Below are 15163 nucleotides of genomic sequence, written 5' to 3'. Positions count from 1 at the left end.
GACAGTCGAGGATTCTTCAGGAAGGGGAAGACATGTGAGGGAGAGAAGGTATATCTGCAGAGGGAGAAACTTCATGGCGGCTGGGAGAGCACTGTCAAGTTCATAGAGAAGCTAGAGTTGACTGGCACCCTGGAAAGTCATTTTAGTGTATTTGTAGCTAACATAGGAATAGGAACCACCACCTCGCAAACCCCAAAGTACCTCACGTTCAATCATTGATTCATGAATACATCCACATATGCATGCATTCATCCACATAACCACCCATCCAAACATTCATCTGCTGCCCACTCACCAATCTAATCACCCATCCATCTGTCTCCCCACCACCCCACTCACGCACACACTCACTCACTCAAACGTCTACTCAGCCGCCCACCAACCCACGGGTTTGTTTACTTCATGAACATCAAAGACCCGTGCCGTGCCACATTGACTGGTGGAAGCTGGAGGTGAATACAGTTCTTGTCTTTCAGGAATTTATATTTCAGTGGGCAGAACAGGTTGTCCATAGATCCACTCATCCAACTACCGGTCCATCTACCTACTCATTTATTTCTTTCCCTCTCTTGAGTTCCCACCCGGTGGCCCACACTTCCAGGCCAGGCCAGGCAGCCTGCCATGGAGTCACTTCTTAGCTGGGAATGCCATGTGGGACTGATAGACTTCAGTGGAAAGCTGGAGCAGGTGTTCCCCATACCTATGTCTCCTTTTACTAGAGTTTATTTTTCAGACCACAGTGAAAGGGTAATTGTGTTTTTGTGATCTCTTATAATTAAAAAAAATTAAAATAGGAAATGTCTGGTTTAGGACACAGTACAGTTGTGATCCTAGGGTCCTGTCTAGAACAAGTAGGGGGATATTCATCTGTTCAAATCCCAAGGGATGCTGTTGTGTACCTCTTGGGCCAGACCACGGAAGACTTTTTTTTCTGGTTCAAAATGCACTGGAGACTGAAGTCTCCAAAGGCTTGGCTAGCATCTCACCCCAAAATGAGACCTGGGCCTAGGGACAGCACCACCCACCCGCCTCTTCCCGCCTGTCAACGAGACTCTGCCAAGTGCCTGCTCCATGCTCTGTGCAGCATGGAGGAGGATGCCCAACTGTTGGGTTCAAAGTGAACCTAGGAAGCCAAGAGGTAGTAGGCAGGTGTCATGCCTTGCAAACACCTTCCACACTGGGCACAGCCCTGCCCTTTGCCTGTGTTGGGAGTGTGGCAAAGCATATCTAGAAATGTGGATTAATTTAAATGTAAGAGTTAGCCAGTAACAAGCCTGAGCTATTGGCTGAGCATTTATAAATAATATTGTCTCTGTGTGGTAATTTGGAAACAGCTCACCAGATGGGGAGTGGGTGGTCAGGACAGGAAAACCTCTGACTACAAGGAAGTGGAATGGAGCTTAGTCCTGTGTTCAGGGAGATAAACAGATTAAGGAATGGACTAAAAGGAGTGGTGGCCTCAGGGCAAGATCCCACCCAGCTAAATTTCCAACTTGTGAAAAGGAATTAAAGAAAACCTTGGAGCTGGGTGTGATGGTACACACCTTTAATGCCAGTACTGGGAAGTCAGAGGCTGGCAGATCCCTGAGTTTGAGGCCAGCCTGATCTAAAGAGCAAGTAAGTTCCAGGACAGCCAAGCTTAGGTGGTGAAGGAAACCACAGAAAACAGCAAGCTGGTGAAGATGTAGTAGAACAAGGGGGCCATGTTCCAGCCCCAGCAAGCAGCAGAACTTGGCAGCTTCAGTCATGTGGTTCTGGGTTTAAAATTAAGGATAGAAGAAAGGGGTTAGAGAGTTTGCCTCTGTGACTAAGAGAAGACCCAGAGGCCAGGCATGTGTCAGGGATGTCCCTCAATGGAGGCCTAGGGTGGCCATTTCGTGAAGCTATGAAGTTGAAGCCTGAATCACCTTAGAGACCCCAAGATGTTGGAGATGCCAGAGCCATGGGATACCTGCTGAGGAAAGCTGCTAACAGGGAGTGGAACCAGCCCAAGGGAAAGAAGTGTGCTGCAGTCAACAAAGCTGAAAGGAGTTGGAAATCGGAAGAGTGTTTTGACATTAGACATGGAGATGCAGAGTTTAGAGTTTGCCTGGCTGGTTTTGGTCTTGCTTTGGTCCAATATTTCCTTACTATTCTCCCTTCCTCAATTCTTGGAATGGTAATGCATATTCTATGCCATTATATATTGGAAGTATGTGATCTGTTTTTGGATTTTGATTTTACAGGGGATTATGGTTAAGAGATTACATGAATCTCAGAAGAGACTTTGAACTTCAGACTTTTAAATACGTTTGAGACTGTTATAGACTATGAGGGCTTTTGAAGTTGGAATGAATGCACTTTTGCATTACAATATGGCTACAAGCCTTTGGGGGCCAGGCAGTGGAATGTGGTGGTTTGAAAGAAAATAGCCCCCAAAGGGAGCAGCACTATCAGGAAGTATGGCTTTGTTGGAGTAGGTATGACCTTGATACCACCTAATGTCTCAGTTCACTTCCTGTTGCCTGTGATATATAAAAATCTCAGCTTCTTTATTACCATGTCTGCCTGCATGCTGCCATGTCCCACCTCTCTCTCTCTCTCTCTCTCTCTCTCTCTCTCTCTCTCTCTCTCTCTCTCTCTCTCTCTCTCTCTGAGATTGTTTCTCTGTGTAGCCCTGACTGTCCTGGAACTAGCTTTGTAGACCAGGCTGACCTTGAACTCACAGAGATCCACCTGGCTCTGCCTCCGGATTGCTGGGATTAAAGGCGTGCGCCACCACCACCTGGCAACCTCTGAAACTGTGAGATACTCAGTGGAATATTTTCCTTTATAAGAATTGTTGTGGTCATGGTGTCTCTTTGCAGCAGTAGAAACCCTAGGACAAAGACTGAGCAAGCCATGAGAAACAAGCTAATAAGCAGCGTTTCTCCATGGCCTCTGCTTCAGTTCCTGCCTCCAGGTTCCTGCCTTGCCTCCCCTTCATGATGGACCGGAAGCTCTAAGAGAAAGTAAGCCCTTTCCTCCCAAAGTTGCTTTTGGTCATGGCATCTATCACAGCAACAGAGAAGCAAACTGAGACAGTGTGGGAGTGAAGGATAGAAGCAGCAGGGTAAATAGCTGGTCACAGACCCAGGAGAAGCCTGGAGATGACAGGAAGTCAGAGAAGGAGATCCAGAGCCCCCTCTGATTCAGGAATCTGGAGAGGCTGCATAGTTCAAGGCTGACAAAAACATCCTCACCAGTCTTGCTTGGGGGAATTCAGGGCCTCTATCTGCCAACCAACAGTGCATGGGGGCTGCTAACACTGGCATGCTGGGAGCGAGAGGCATGCTGGGAGCGAGAGGAATGCTGGGAGCGAGAGGCATGCTGGGAGCGAGAGGCATGCTGGGAGCTGGCTATCCTAGCTTATAGCTGTGCCCTTTTTTTTGCAGGGCTCAGAATCCAATTGTGCAACCTGGTTATGCCTCCGTCTCCTCATTTGTACAAGAGGGAAATGACAATCTGAGGGATCCGAGGAGGATCCAGATTGTGTGATCTTTGCTCTGCCCATACCAGCATCTAAAACAAGGTTCCCTGTAGTGTTAGGGTTTTTATCTGCTGCTGACAGGTCATTCCAGAAGGATTCTCGCCATCCAGCAGTTCTTTTGACTGTGTGGACAAGAAGAAAGCTTGCAGGAGCTCCCTACCACGTTGCTGGCCGCGCAGGGAACATAGGAGTTCTACAGTCTTGCTCAGCTCCTTCCATCACCTACATGCCCTCAGAGGGTTTTCTCCTCCGAGGACTCTCATCAGTCTGACTCCTCAGTTTGTAATCTCAGACTGTGAGCGCCTCTCTTCAGATTCCTCCCAAGTGTACCTGCAGTGTCCTGGCTATGAAAACAGCCTTTGGAGCTTCAGTGCTTTGCTGAGCTGTGTCTGGGGCTGCCTGGGGACGTCAGCTGGTAGCGAAGCATTGTGATTTAGATGAGAAATGTCCCCAGTGGGTTCACGGCTGGAACACTTGCTTCTTACCCCCGGGAGGGTCTTGCGGTGACTCTTGCTGGGAGAAGTGGGTCGCTAGGGTGCAAAGGCAATGCAACCAGCTGCCACGCCTTCTTAGCTATGATGGGCTGTATTCCTAAGGGCCAAAAATAAAACCTTTTCCCTGAAGCTGTTTCTTGCCAAGTCTTCACTCACAGTAACAAAAGAGTAACAGATCCAGGAAGAAACTGTCTGTGTGGACCCCATGCACTCATGGTCCCAAAGCTTTAGTTCCCAAATAGGACTGAGGGGCAACATACTTCCTTAACTGCCTTCTGATGAAGGTGACTTCTCCTGCCCTGGTTTTGATGATAGAGTAACTCCAAAAAAGCCAACCGAGCTATGTGCGTGGAGTTTCATATGTACAGCCACACATGGACATTAGAACTCAATGTCCCTATTCCCCTTTCTGGGTCTGAAACCCTTAAGTTGTGGAGTCAATTCTTAGCAGGCTGGCTTTCATTTATCTGGCTTTCATGGATTCTAGAGTTCATGGATTGAATATATGCATACAGATGTATTATTATATGTATGTATGTATGTATGATATACCACATACATATATATGCATTATATTTTTTTATAAATGCCCACTTATATAAGTAAGATGGGGTAGTAAGTACTGGGGATATTTTATCCTTCTGCAAGTCTCTATCAGGGACCAGGAGAATTTAGCAATGGGAAATAAATACTCCCCTAATACCTTAATGTTTCATTTTGTATTCAAATTCACATAACTAACTGCAGTTTACATTTTCCACCATTGTCAGGAAGCTCAGTGCTAAATTTAATGTTCAATCAAAAGATCAGAAATATTCATTTCAGGTTTTAAAAAAAATGTCCTTCTTATATTCTTTTTGATGCAGCCTTTCAATAAGATTGTTCTTTATGTAATTTTATTGCAACCTCATAAATATTGAAAATGCTCTTATAAAGAACTATTAATAAATAAAGAGATGATGCCCAGTGCCCCACAGAGCTGTCCAGGATGCTGTCCACACTGTCTGCTCCCTTCCAGGCTTCTGCTACATTTACCATCTAAACCTGTGTGGCTGTAGCGGGTCACAGCTCTGATATTGCTAAATGGCACTTCCATTTGGTGCTTCCAAACTCTGTGCTTTGTTCTTTGTGCTCTGAAGACCTGAGGAATGTGATAGCAGACATGTCCAAACTGTGGTCCATAGGGCACATGTGGCTGAGGAAAGCTGAGGTCCATAGGCCACATGTGGCTGAGGAAAGCTGAGGTCCATAGGCCACACGCGGCTGGGGAACGCTGTGGTCCATAGGCCACATGCGGCTGAGGAAAGCTATGAATTCAGCTCAGCACAAAATCATAAACTGACTTAAAATTTTATGAGATTTATTTTTGCAAGCTTTTTGTAACGTGATTATGTGGTTCTCAAGTGTGAACATTAATATCAAATATTAGATACATCTGTGGGGAAGGAACTGGATTTTATTGATTTTGTGTGTGTGTGATGTGGGCTATGTGTGCTGCAAGCACACACATGTATGTGGGTGTGCATGTTTATGTATGCTCACAGAGGCCAGAGGACCTGAGTGTCCTGCTCTGTCATGCTCCACCTTATCCCCTCAAGGCAGGGTCTCTCACTGAACCCGGAGCTAGGCTGGTGGCCAGCAACCTTCCAGACTTCTTTCCCCACAGTGCCGAGTTACAGGTGCATGTGTGGGGTCATGCCTACTTTTTTCTCTTGGCTCTAGGATCCATGTCTTCATGCTTGTGGGACAAGTGCTGCTACCCACTGAGACGTCACTCCAGCCCCAAGAATAAGGCGTTTAGAATAGATCAGCTCTGACTTTTGTAGGAGTTTTATCTCTGCTTCTTGTCTGCTTGCTAAGTGCCTGAGGGCTGGAATCTCTGCCTCTGTTTCCCTATGTGCAATGTGAGAACAAGGATACCTAGAGAACTCCTGTGAGGAGTTCTCTGACAAGCAGAGACAGAGCAGGCAATACATGGAGAGCGCCCCCAAACTCTCCACTGGCTTTTCTTTTTTGTTGTTGTTGCCCCCAGGCAGTCTCTTTTCTCCTTGTTTCTCTCTCTCTCTCTTACACACACACACACACACACACACACACACACACACACACACACACACACACACACACTGTCTGGCCCACTTAGAGGACCAGGGGTGTCCTTCTGAAGGACACCATCTGTAGACATCTCTGCCCCACCTCCATGTATACCTCAAGGAGCCTCTCTGATCCCTGGCAGCCAGGCCGGGGGGGGGGGGGATGTGGGGAGGGGACAAAGGGGACACCTCTAGAGGTCACTGCTAGTCTGTCCACCTGTTCCTAGTCTCCGAAGGTCGGAAGACCTGGAGTTTGGAGCCACACCGTGAGGTGACTCCCTTAAATTCCCTGCCCTTTCTCCCTTTACTCTTTACTCCACTCAGCCTGGTTATGTCTCTTCAAGAACTCCACAGTCTGCTCTGGCCTGGTCGCCCTGGCTCTTCCTGGGCCTCTCCTGAAGGTCTGGCCCCATCTCTTCCAGATTCTCTCTGCCTCCACCCTCCGGATTGCCTGATTCTCTGATCCTTCCTTCCTTCCTTCCTTCCTTCCTTCCTTCCTTCCTTCCTTCCTTCCTTCCTTCCTTCCTTCCTTCCCTCCTTCCTTCCTCCTTTCCTCCGTCCCTCCCTCCCTCCCTCCCTCCCTCCCTCCCTTCCTTCCTTCCCTCCTTCCTTCCTCCTTTCCTCCCTCCCTTTCTTTCTTTCTTTTTCTTTCTTTCTTTTTTTTTTTTTTTTTTGGTTTTTCAAGACAGGGTTTCTCTGTGTAGCTTTGGTACCTGTCCTGGATCTTGCTCTGTAGAGCAGGCTGGCCTCAAACTCACAGAGATCCACCTGCCTCTGTCTCCTGAGTGCTGGGATTAAAGGTGTGTGCCCCCACTGCCCGGCTGATTCTCAGATTCTTGCACCCCATCATGAGCTTCTCTCTGGCAGCAGGCTGATCCCCCCTCCATCTCAACCTCAGTCATTTTTAGAACCTCAGGACAGGTCATGCCCCTGTCCAGAGGCCCTGTTACCGCTAGGAAAAGCTCACAGGTGTCCTAAATGTGCAAGACCAGGACACAGAATTCACCCTACAGCTCTCACATTTGAACCAGAGGGATCTTCTGTGAAGGCTGTGGAAATGCAGACTTCTGGTTTCCCTGCTCAGAATGGAAGAGCCCAGGGTGAAGTATTTGTATCCTTAAACATGAATCAGCAAGGTTCTGAGGCAGGGGATTTTTTTAGCGCCACGAGCAAGAAGCATGGTGTGAGTCTAATACACACCAGTCTTTGGGGCCCGCCTGTCCTTGCCTATGACCTGGTTAGCATGGATCCCCTCACTCTTATCTACAGCTCTCTCTGAGGCTCTGAGGACAGAGACTGGAGGGAATGGGAGGCACTGGGTGGACCTGGGGCTCAGGTCAAGGGCAGCTGTAATGTAGTGAATGAAACTTGGAACTTGGGATCCCCAGCCCATCACAGAGTCCCAGCTCTGTTGCTCCTGTCTACTGAGTGACCTGGACATGTCCACTCACCTTTTGGCGAGTCTGTCCCCTTTTCTTCAAATTCACAGGGGGCACAAGCTGTCTGCACAACACAGTGGGTGGGGCCAATGACATCACCCATGATGGAACGTGCTGAAGAGTCCGTGCCTTTACACGAACATTAGAAAACGATGATGTACTAAATCACCACCCAGGCGATGGTGGGTTTCCACCCCGCTCCTCTGCATTTGCCACCAGCCACTCCTCAGATGAGCCCCGCTGCTCCGGGAACCCCACAGGCTTTCCCTCGCTGACCCCGCCCTCTGGAAATGCCCATGCACCTCCTGCTCCGGTTGTCTAGTTACTGGCTTTGCCCTGGCTCCTGGACCCCCATACCCAGGCTGTGTCGTGCTTCTCCATCAGGGAACCTTTCCCTGCAGGGCCTGGATGTCTCAGGTGCTCTCCTATGCCTAGTGGTGGGAACACCTGCCCGAGGGGTGACACCACTTGGACAAGCACATTTTCTGCTCGGGAAACAGCACAGGGTCCGAAACAGCGAGGAGTTAGAGCCCCCGAACCTGTGCTGGGTGCCTGGCTCCTTCCTGCGGCACCCACCTCTGGGAGGCCCTCAGGGGACAGTACTCTGGGGCCTAATGCCTACTGCTTCCACTCTGGATGTCTTCAAGAGCTTGGGTCACAGAGGCAGAGCAACCTGAGTTGGAAGCCCCTCCCAATCTCTGTGAGCGTTCTGTGCCTCAGTTCCCTCATCAGCGCCCGGTGGTTAATAATAGGACCTGCCTGCTTTGGCTGTCGAGGTACCTAAATCAGACGCGGTGGGTGACGCGATGAGCCTGTTGTACACAACAAGCGTTCCTGAGTCTGTAGAAATGGGGACACACCAGCCGGCTGTGGACACGGACCGTCCTCACGTCTCCACCGCTGCGCCCAGTACAGGTTTCTCTCTTGCTAACTCGCAGTCCAATCCAGTGGTTAGGGGACAGACAGCCCTTCCTGGGGTGGGTCAGTGGCTCCTTCTACCTTGTCCAGTGTGGAAGCTATCAGCAACAATTTGTATTTAAATTAGTTAAAAGTCAATACAGTTAAACCTCCCCTTCCTCAGCCACTCCTGCTGCCGGTCAAGAGCTCCACAGTATGGCCGCTGACTGTCAATGGGCAGCGCTTCTGACGTCACAGTAAGCTCTCGGATAGTACCGACTGAGAGTCCTCTGCCTTGAGCCATTCCTAGTGGAAGACAACATGCTGTTCTTCAGGAGTCCTCGGGGGGCCAGGCCTGGGAGACATGACTATCACTTCTGTCCCTGCCTGGTTGACCAGGAGGCAGTGGCATGGCCTTCATTTCAGAGACTCTGTAGAGGACTTCATCTTGGGACTGTGTTCTTTCTACTGGACTCAGTGTGCCTAGTCCCGCCCCACAGCTCCACTCAGCCTACTTTTACCCCTCCATGCTCCACCTCTCTCCATATTGAATATGTCGGGGCACCAGTGGCTGGAATTCCCCCAAACTTCTCAGAAGTTGGGGAGACCTTCTGAAGCTTCCAGACAACCTCTTTTCATGTCTCATTGGCCATTCCCAAACCAGTCCCTTGGCTGGAAGAAGGCCACAAACCAGTTGTCCACGCCTGCTGCTCAAGTGCAAAGGGTTGGAAGAGTCCTGGGTGCAGACCACATTGCACACCACAGTGCCTTGCCCCATGTGTGGTACTCTGCTAGGGATGAGATGAGTAGGTATGACCTCGGTGTGGGAATTCAGAGACCTGTATGCCATCCCACCTGCAAACAAATGAGTGTGAGTACCCGGCTCATCACATAAGGTCTAGACAGGCAGGCAGGACACTCCACTGACATGCACAGTCTACAAGACTGTCCCAGGGGCCTTACAGCTCTCCTGGTTAAAGTGAGGATGCTGCTAGGACGCTGGTGCTTTTCCTAGTGCTGGAAGCTCGGATTGTCCAAAGGGGTAGGAAGGATCCTGCCCTACCCCACGGTTATTTCCTTCTTATTCATTCTGAGTCCCTGGTCCTTCTGCCTCTGCTGCATCCAGCCTGACGGCACTCAGTTCTGCCCTCCTCCACCTGGGCTGAGACATTCCAGGTATTTTTTTTTCCCCATACGCTTCCCCCATAACAAATGCAGGGTGTACTATTTATTTATTTATTTAGTCAGAGGCGCCCAAGCATTTAGCAGTTACCAATGATCAAGAGTACATTTTGCAAACAAGTAATAAATTTTAACAGCAATTTGTCCATGAATTGTGGCCTTTGGATGATATATTTGATTTTCCCCCAGAAGCTGAACTTCTTTGTCATCTAGGTTTGATTCATATTTTAATTTTTTTAAAAGCAAATGGTGTGTATAACACATTGCAACATTGAGCTGATTGCAAATGCTATTTGGGTTGCAGTCAATATTTTTAATTTATGCTGTTCGAGATACACAGGGAGCCCCCGGCCCACTCTGCTAACAGCTGCGAATCCACACATCTCTGCCCCTGACATTTTATACTCTGTAGTTTTCTTAATGTTGTATGGATTTTTTTTAAAAAAGAGGAAGAATAATTTATGCCGGTGCCTTTTAATGACGCACCTTTACCCAAAGATAAAACGTGTCCCCGCTTCCCTTGCCCCCACCCTTTTGGCCTGGGTTCCGAGGATCACATTTTCTTGTGGAAGAAAAAAAAAGCTGCCGTCTTTTGCACCCCACAACTGGTGCATTACTTTGTGTTAATTACCTCAGGAAGGAGAGTGGCTCAGATGCAATCATCTTTGTTTGTTAACACACCCTGGCTGCAGCAACACTCCCCATAAATAAAACATAACTGAGATTACAATGTCATGTTTGCCGTGACTCCAGACCCTGAGAATCATTCTAGTAGAATTCACAAAGCATCCCCCAGCAGCCACGCTCCTTGGAGATGCAGTGTGGCCAGAGTGGCTTCTCAGCCTCAACCATCCTTGCCTCCACAAGCCTGATGTCATCTGTGGACCTGGGTACCTTTGTGCTAGGAAGGCTGGCACAAGCTGGGAGATGCAGTCTACGAAAAAGAACCCTGACCACTCAACGATAAAAAGACAATGGTATAAAGAATAGGTCAAAGATGTGAAAAATCATGATAGTAAAGATGTTCCATGGATGAAACATATGATGAAAAGATGTTCATTACCACGAGGCATTAGCAAAATGCAAATTGTGAAAAGAAAGAGAAATCACTAGCCACTGATTACTGACTGACAGTAACAGGTTCTGAGGAGGGCGGGATGCAACAGGAACACCCAAGGATTGTTGGGCAATGCAAAATGGCAGAGTTCTAGAAAATGGCTTGGCAGAGTCTTAGGAAGTTAAGCATACCCTTACCATAGGAACCAGCAATGGCACTTCTAAGCATTTGTTGAAGGGTAATAAAAACATAAAGTTTTATTCAAAAATAGCCAACAATACAGAACAGAACCTCAATCCTGAGAACATCCCAAATGGTCACCTGTAGTTAATGTATAAACAGGATGGAATACTAGCCAGCAATGAAAAGCAAGGGACCCTTTACTCATGCAGGAACATGGATAGCTCTCAGTGGTACCGACGTTACATGAAAGATGCTGACGACATTATTGGATTCATGTAGAACTCAGATGAGGGCAAAGCCGAGTACTGGAAAGCAGACCAATAGATGGGGTGGGGCTGACTTAAAAAGGGCACTAGGGAGCTTCTGGAGGTGACGAAAATGATCTCTGTGGTGAATATAATGGTGGCTACAGGATTGAATACACGTCACAAAATTTTCTAACTTGTGTGCTTGAAATCGGTGAATTTCACTGAATATGCTTCCCTGGAGGCAGTTGATTAGTAGAACTCCTAAAATGAACTTGGTACCGTCCAGGCGGCTTCATGCTACATTCATACACTCTAGCATACATGCTAGAATTCACGCTACATTCTGACCACAATTCTGCTGGAAGCCCTTGGAACCTGGGAGCAATCCCCAGCATTCCTGCCATCCCGGGCTTCATCAACATGAGCGTCAGCTTCATTCACTGGCCATTGCCTTCTCCCACCTACCCAGCCATCGTTTCAAAGCTCTTCCCCACTAATTTCTGCAGCCACGCCCACTTTGCTGGACCGATGGAGTCACCTGTGAAACTTTGGCCATTGAACCAATGTGTAGACTTCTGACCCTGCATAGGAGGTGCATCTGTGACCCCTGACCCCTGTGACCCCCCCCCCCCCCCCCCCGCAGTGGGTCTTAAGTATATCCATGATCAGAGGAGAATCCCACTTGGATGTCATCGGGCTCTTTGGGATCCACCACGGGACATAGAAACCTCTCAGTTTCTGCTGTTTGCCTCAGAGGCACCTTTATTAGGAAGACAGGTGACCCTGGCCTAGAGTGCAAGCAGGTTCTCACCCTGTATAATTGTTCGTTTACAAGCTTTATGAGCAAGATGAAGACAAATGCTTTCAGCCCACTTGCCTGTTTTAATACGCCGTGCGGGCTCGGTGGGCTGACAGGGGGTAACAGTGGCAGCGAGCATCTCACCTGTAAATCTGCAGTCGTGATGGAGAAATTGAACAACAACAAAACCCCAAACAGCGAAGGATGGGTGAAAGGTCAGGACACGGGCACGCCACCTGGCTTGGAGACAGCGGTCTACAAACCTGAATTCTTCTCTCCCCGGCCTGGGAGATGCCTCAAGGTTATAGCTCAGAGATCTGGGCACAGAAGACAAGCTCCAAAGGAGGGGGTTGGTCAGGGTTTAAGGGCAGGACGAACGGAAACACAGGAGGCCGGTGAGGTGTCCCAGCAGCAGTGGTGAGCAGCCTTGTCTCCAGGCCTGAATGTGCGGCTGGTTCCTGGGATTGAGGGAGGGTGGCAGAGTCAGGGGCTGCAGGACAGGAGCTCCTGCCACTGTAGGGGACCGATGGGCCAGGGAGGTCCTTCCACAGGTTCACCCCCTGCTGGGAATGTCACCTCTGTGTTGTCTGCCCTACACCATGGTTTCCCCTGGGAGGTCTTTGTAACTCCATCCACTCCGGAGATCTAATGTTAAATGTGTGTGTGTGTGTGTGTGTGTGTGTGTGTGTGTGTGTGTGTGTGTGTGTGTGTGTGTGTGTTAAATAAAACTCGGACAGGGAATCCAAACAGCTAGTATAAAAATAGGACATATCCCTGGACTTTTGTTTTCTGAGAGCATATTGGTGGCATTTCCAGATGACTTAGCGCTAGCTGTGCTGGTATGGGAAGGCTGCAGAGGGGCCTCCTAGCCAGCTCTAACATCAAACCTGACCCCACTGCATCCAGAGGCCTCCTACCCAGCTCTGAGACTGGGTCTGCTCTTGGCTGCCTTGGGGTGAGCCACCATGGCTGGAGCTGCTCTCGTGCCGGGGGGAGGTCAGAGGAAGACACTTCATTTCTGCTGAGGACAGTTCAAGTGGGACACTGAGGCAAGTGGAGGGCAGCACGGCTTCCTGAAGGAGGGGTGGGAGTGTGTGAGGAGAAGCGACAGGGGAGGGGAGGCATGCGGACCCCAGATGTGGCACCTTCTGGGACCTGCCGGAGTAGGTGGGTGGCTGAAGTGGAGGTGTGCACAGGGAAGGATGGAAATGAGGTGGCCGGCAGCTCACATCTGTTAGGACAGTGCTCTTCCAGGGAGCCACGGCCTGGGTCTTGATAGCTAGAGTCCAGTGTTCGGTGTTCCGTTGGGAATGGGGTTTCCATGTATACTCCTGGGTTGGCACCTCATGGGCAGATGACGTAGCTGGTGGGGGCTAGTTAAACAACAGCAGCCTTTTCCTGCCCATACTAGCATTGCTGGGTGCTGGGTAAGGTAGGGGAATCCTCTGGATAAGGCCTTGAGTCTGTGGCCTCCTAAGCTGCTGTGGAGGGAGGGGGGACTGAGAAGACCGAAATACAAATATACAAGGTACCAAAGGACAGACAATTCCTCTGCACAGAGTTCATCACCGAGTTGGAAAGTGACAGAGAACGGTCCTGAGGGACAGTTTGATCCTATATAACATTTGGGTATCTATGAGAGATGCTGTCACTTACAACGGGACACAAATAGATCGGAAGCAGTGACTTCTGCAGCTGGTCCCCTCCTTGTGTTACCCCAGCTGCACCCCCGCACCGTTGTCTTCACGGTAACAAGTGTGTTGCTGCTGCCTCCTGTTGAGCTTGTTCACCCGAGAGCCAGTGTGGGGACTGGAGCATCCGTGCTCGTTGCATGCTGGGAAAACATGTAGTCAGGTCCTTGGAGAGGTTTCCAAAGTCTGGGGAAAACGAAGCTGGTGAGATCATCTTCCAAAGCGGTATGCAGCTGGGCACATCTGTTCATGCCTGTAATCTTAGCGCACGGGAGGCTGAGGCAGAGGGATTGCCTTGAGTTCAAGGCGAGCCTGAGATAGTGAGACTTGTTTCAAACCAACCAACCAACCAACCAACCAACCAACCAACCAACCAACCAACCAACCAACCAACCAACCAAGATCCCTAAGACTTTTAGCTCCTTGGAGGGAGGGCTGTGGAGGGGCTGGGGGCATCTGGGAAGGGCACTGAAGTTGGGGTGGGAGAAGCAGCCTCTAATCCTGGTTCCAGTGAAGTCTTCATGCCACTGTTTGGTTATGTTTCTTTCTCTTTGAACTCTAGAGGAATTCTATAGGCAGCGTAAGAGGAAAGACTATTGGGCGAGGTCATCAGGGGAAGAAGAGAAGAAAAAGGAAAAAAAAAAAACCCTTCATACAACAACATATTCTTTTATTCTTGCTAGAAGTCCGGCTTCGAGCTTCCTAGTCCCCAAAGCAAGGAGAGAAATAAGTCACCCCTCGCCTTGTTTATAGCGTCTTCAGGAAGAAAATCTAAAGTCAGACTGTTGCCCAAGAGCCCATTACAAAAATTCTACTTTCATAAACATCATTTCCTGAGGATAGCCCAGGACAGTGGGGGAAAGCCTTGGCTTGCTAGACAAAGACTCAGATTTGCATCTTGACTGTAGCACTTTCTTTGATGTGCAAGCCCCAGCAGCCCCAAGTGAAAGAAGGCAGCCAGGCTGCAGTCCAACAGAGGGCAGGACTCATGAAGGCGTGTCTCAGACCCATGTCCCTACTATAACTGGAGGTAGCATCCCTGAGGCTGGTTGGTGGTGGTTGGGCCAGACCCAGGGTTCAAGGGCGGCATAGACCTCTTGGAGAAAATGAAGAGGTCTGGAAAGAGAATGAAGTAGAATGAGAGAAAAATGGCCTCCTGGCTATGCAGCTGGAGTGACTAGTAGTTCCTCAGGGCAGGGCCTGGAGTTTCAGGGTGGCCGCCTCGCTCCAGGTTTGGAGACAAAGACTCTACCTTGTTAAGTATCATTATGGGCATATGAAATGACTTCCCAAGCCCACCCACAACACAAGCTCATGTACTGAATGTTTGGTTCCCAGCCACTGGGAATTGAGAGGCCATTGGGTCCAAAGGGCTCTGACCTAATACGATGGTGCCTTTAAGAAGTGGTGGGACCATTCAGAGGATGAGCCCAGCTGGAGATAGACTATTTGCATTTCTGGACGGTGAGACACTGTCCCACCACACATGAGCCCAGAAGCCATGAAGCCATGGGACCAAGAAACCATGCCCAAAGCCTTCAAAGCTCTGAGCCCAAAGAAATCCTCCTCCCT

The sequence above is a fragment of the Peromyscus maniculatus genome, chromosome 14 (assembly GCF_049852395.1).
Source record: "Peromyscus maniculatus bairdii isolate BWxNUB_F1_BW_parent chromosome 14, HU_Pman_BW_mat_3.1, whole genome shotgun sequence".
Lineage (NCBI taxonomy): Eukaryota > Metazoa > Chordata > Mammalia > Rodentia > Cricetidae > Peromyscus > Peromyscus maniculatus.
Note: the sequence above shows the minus strand (reverse complement) of the source record.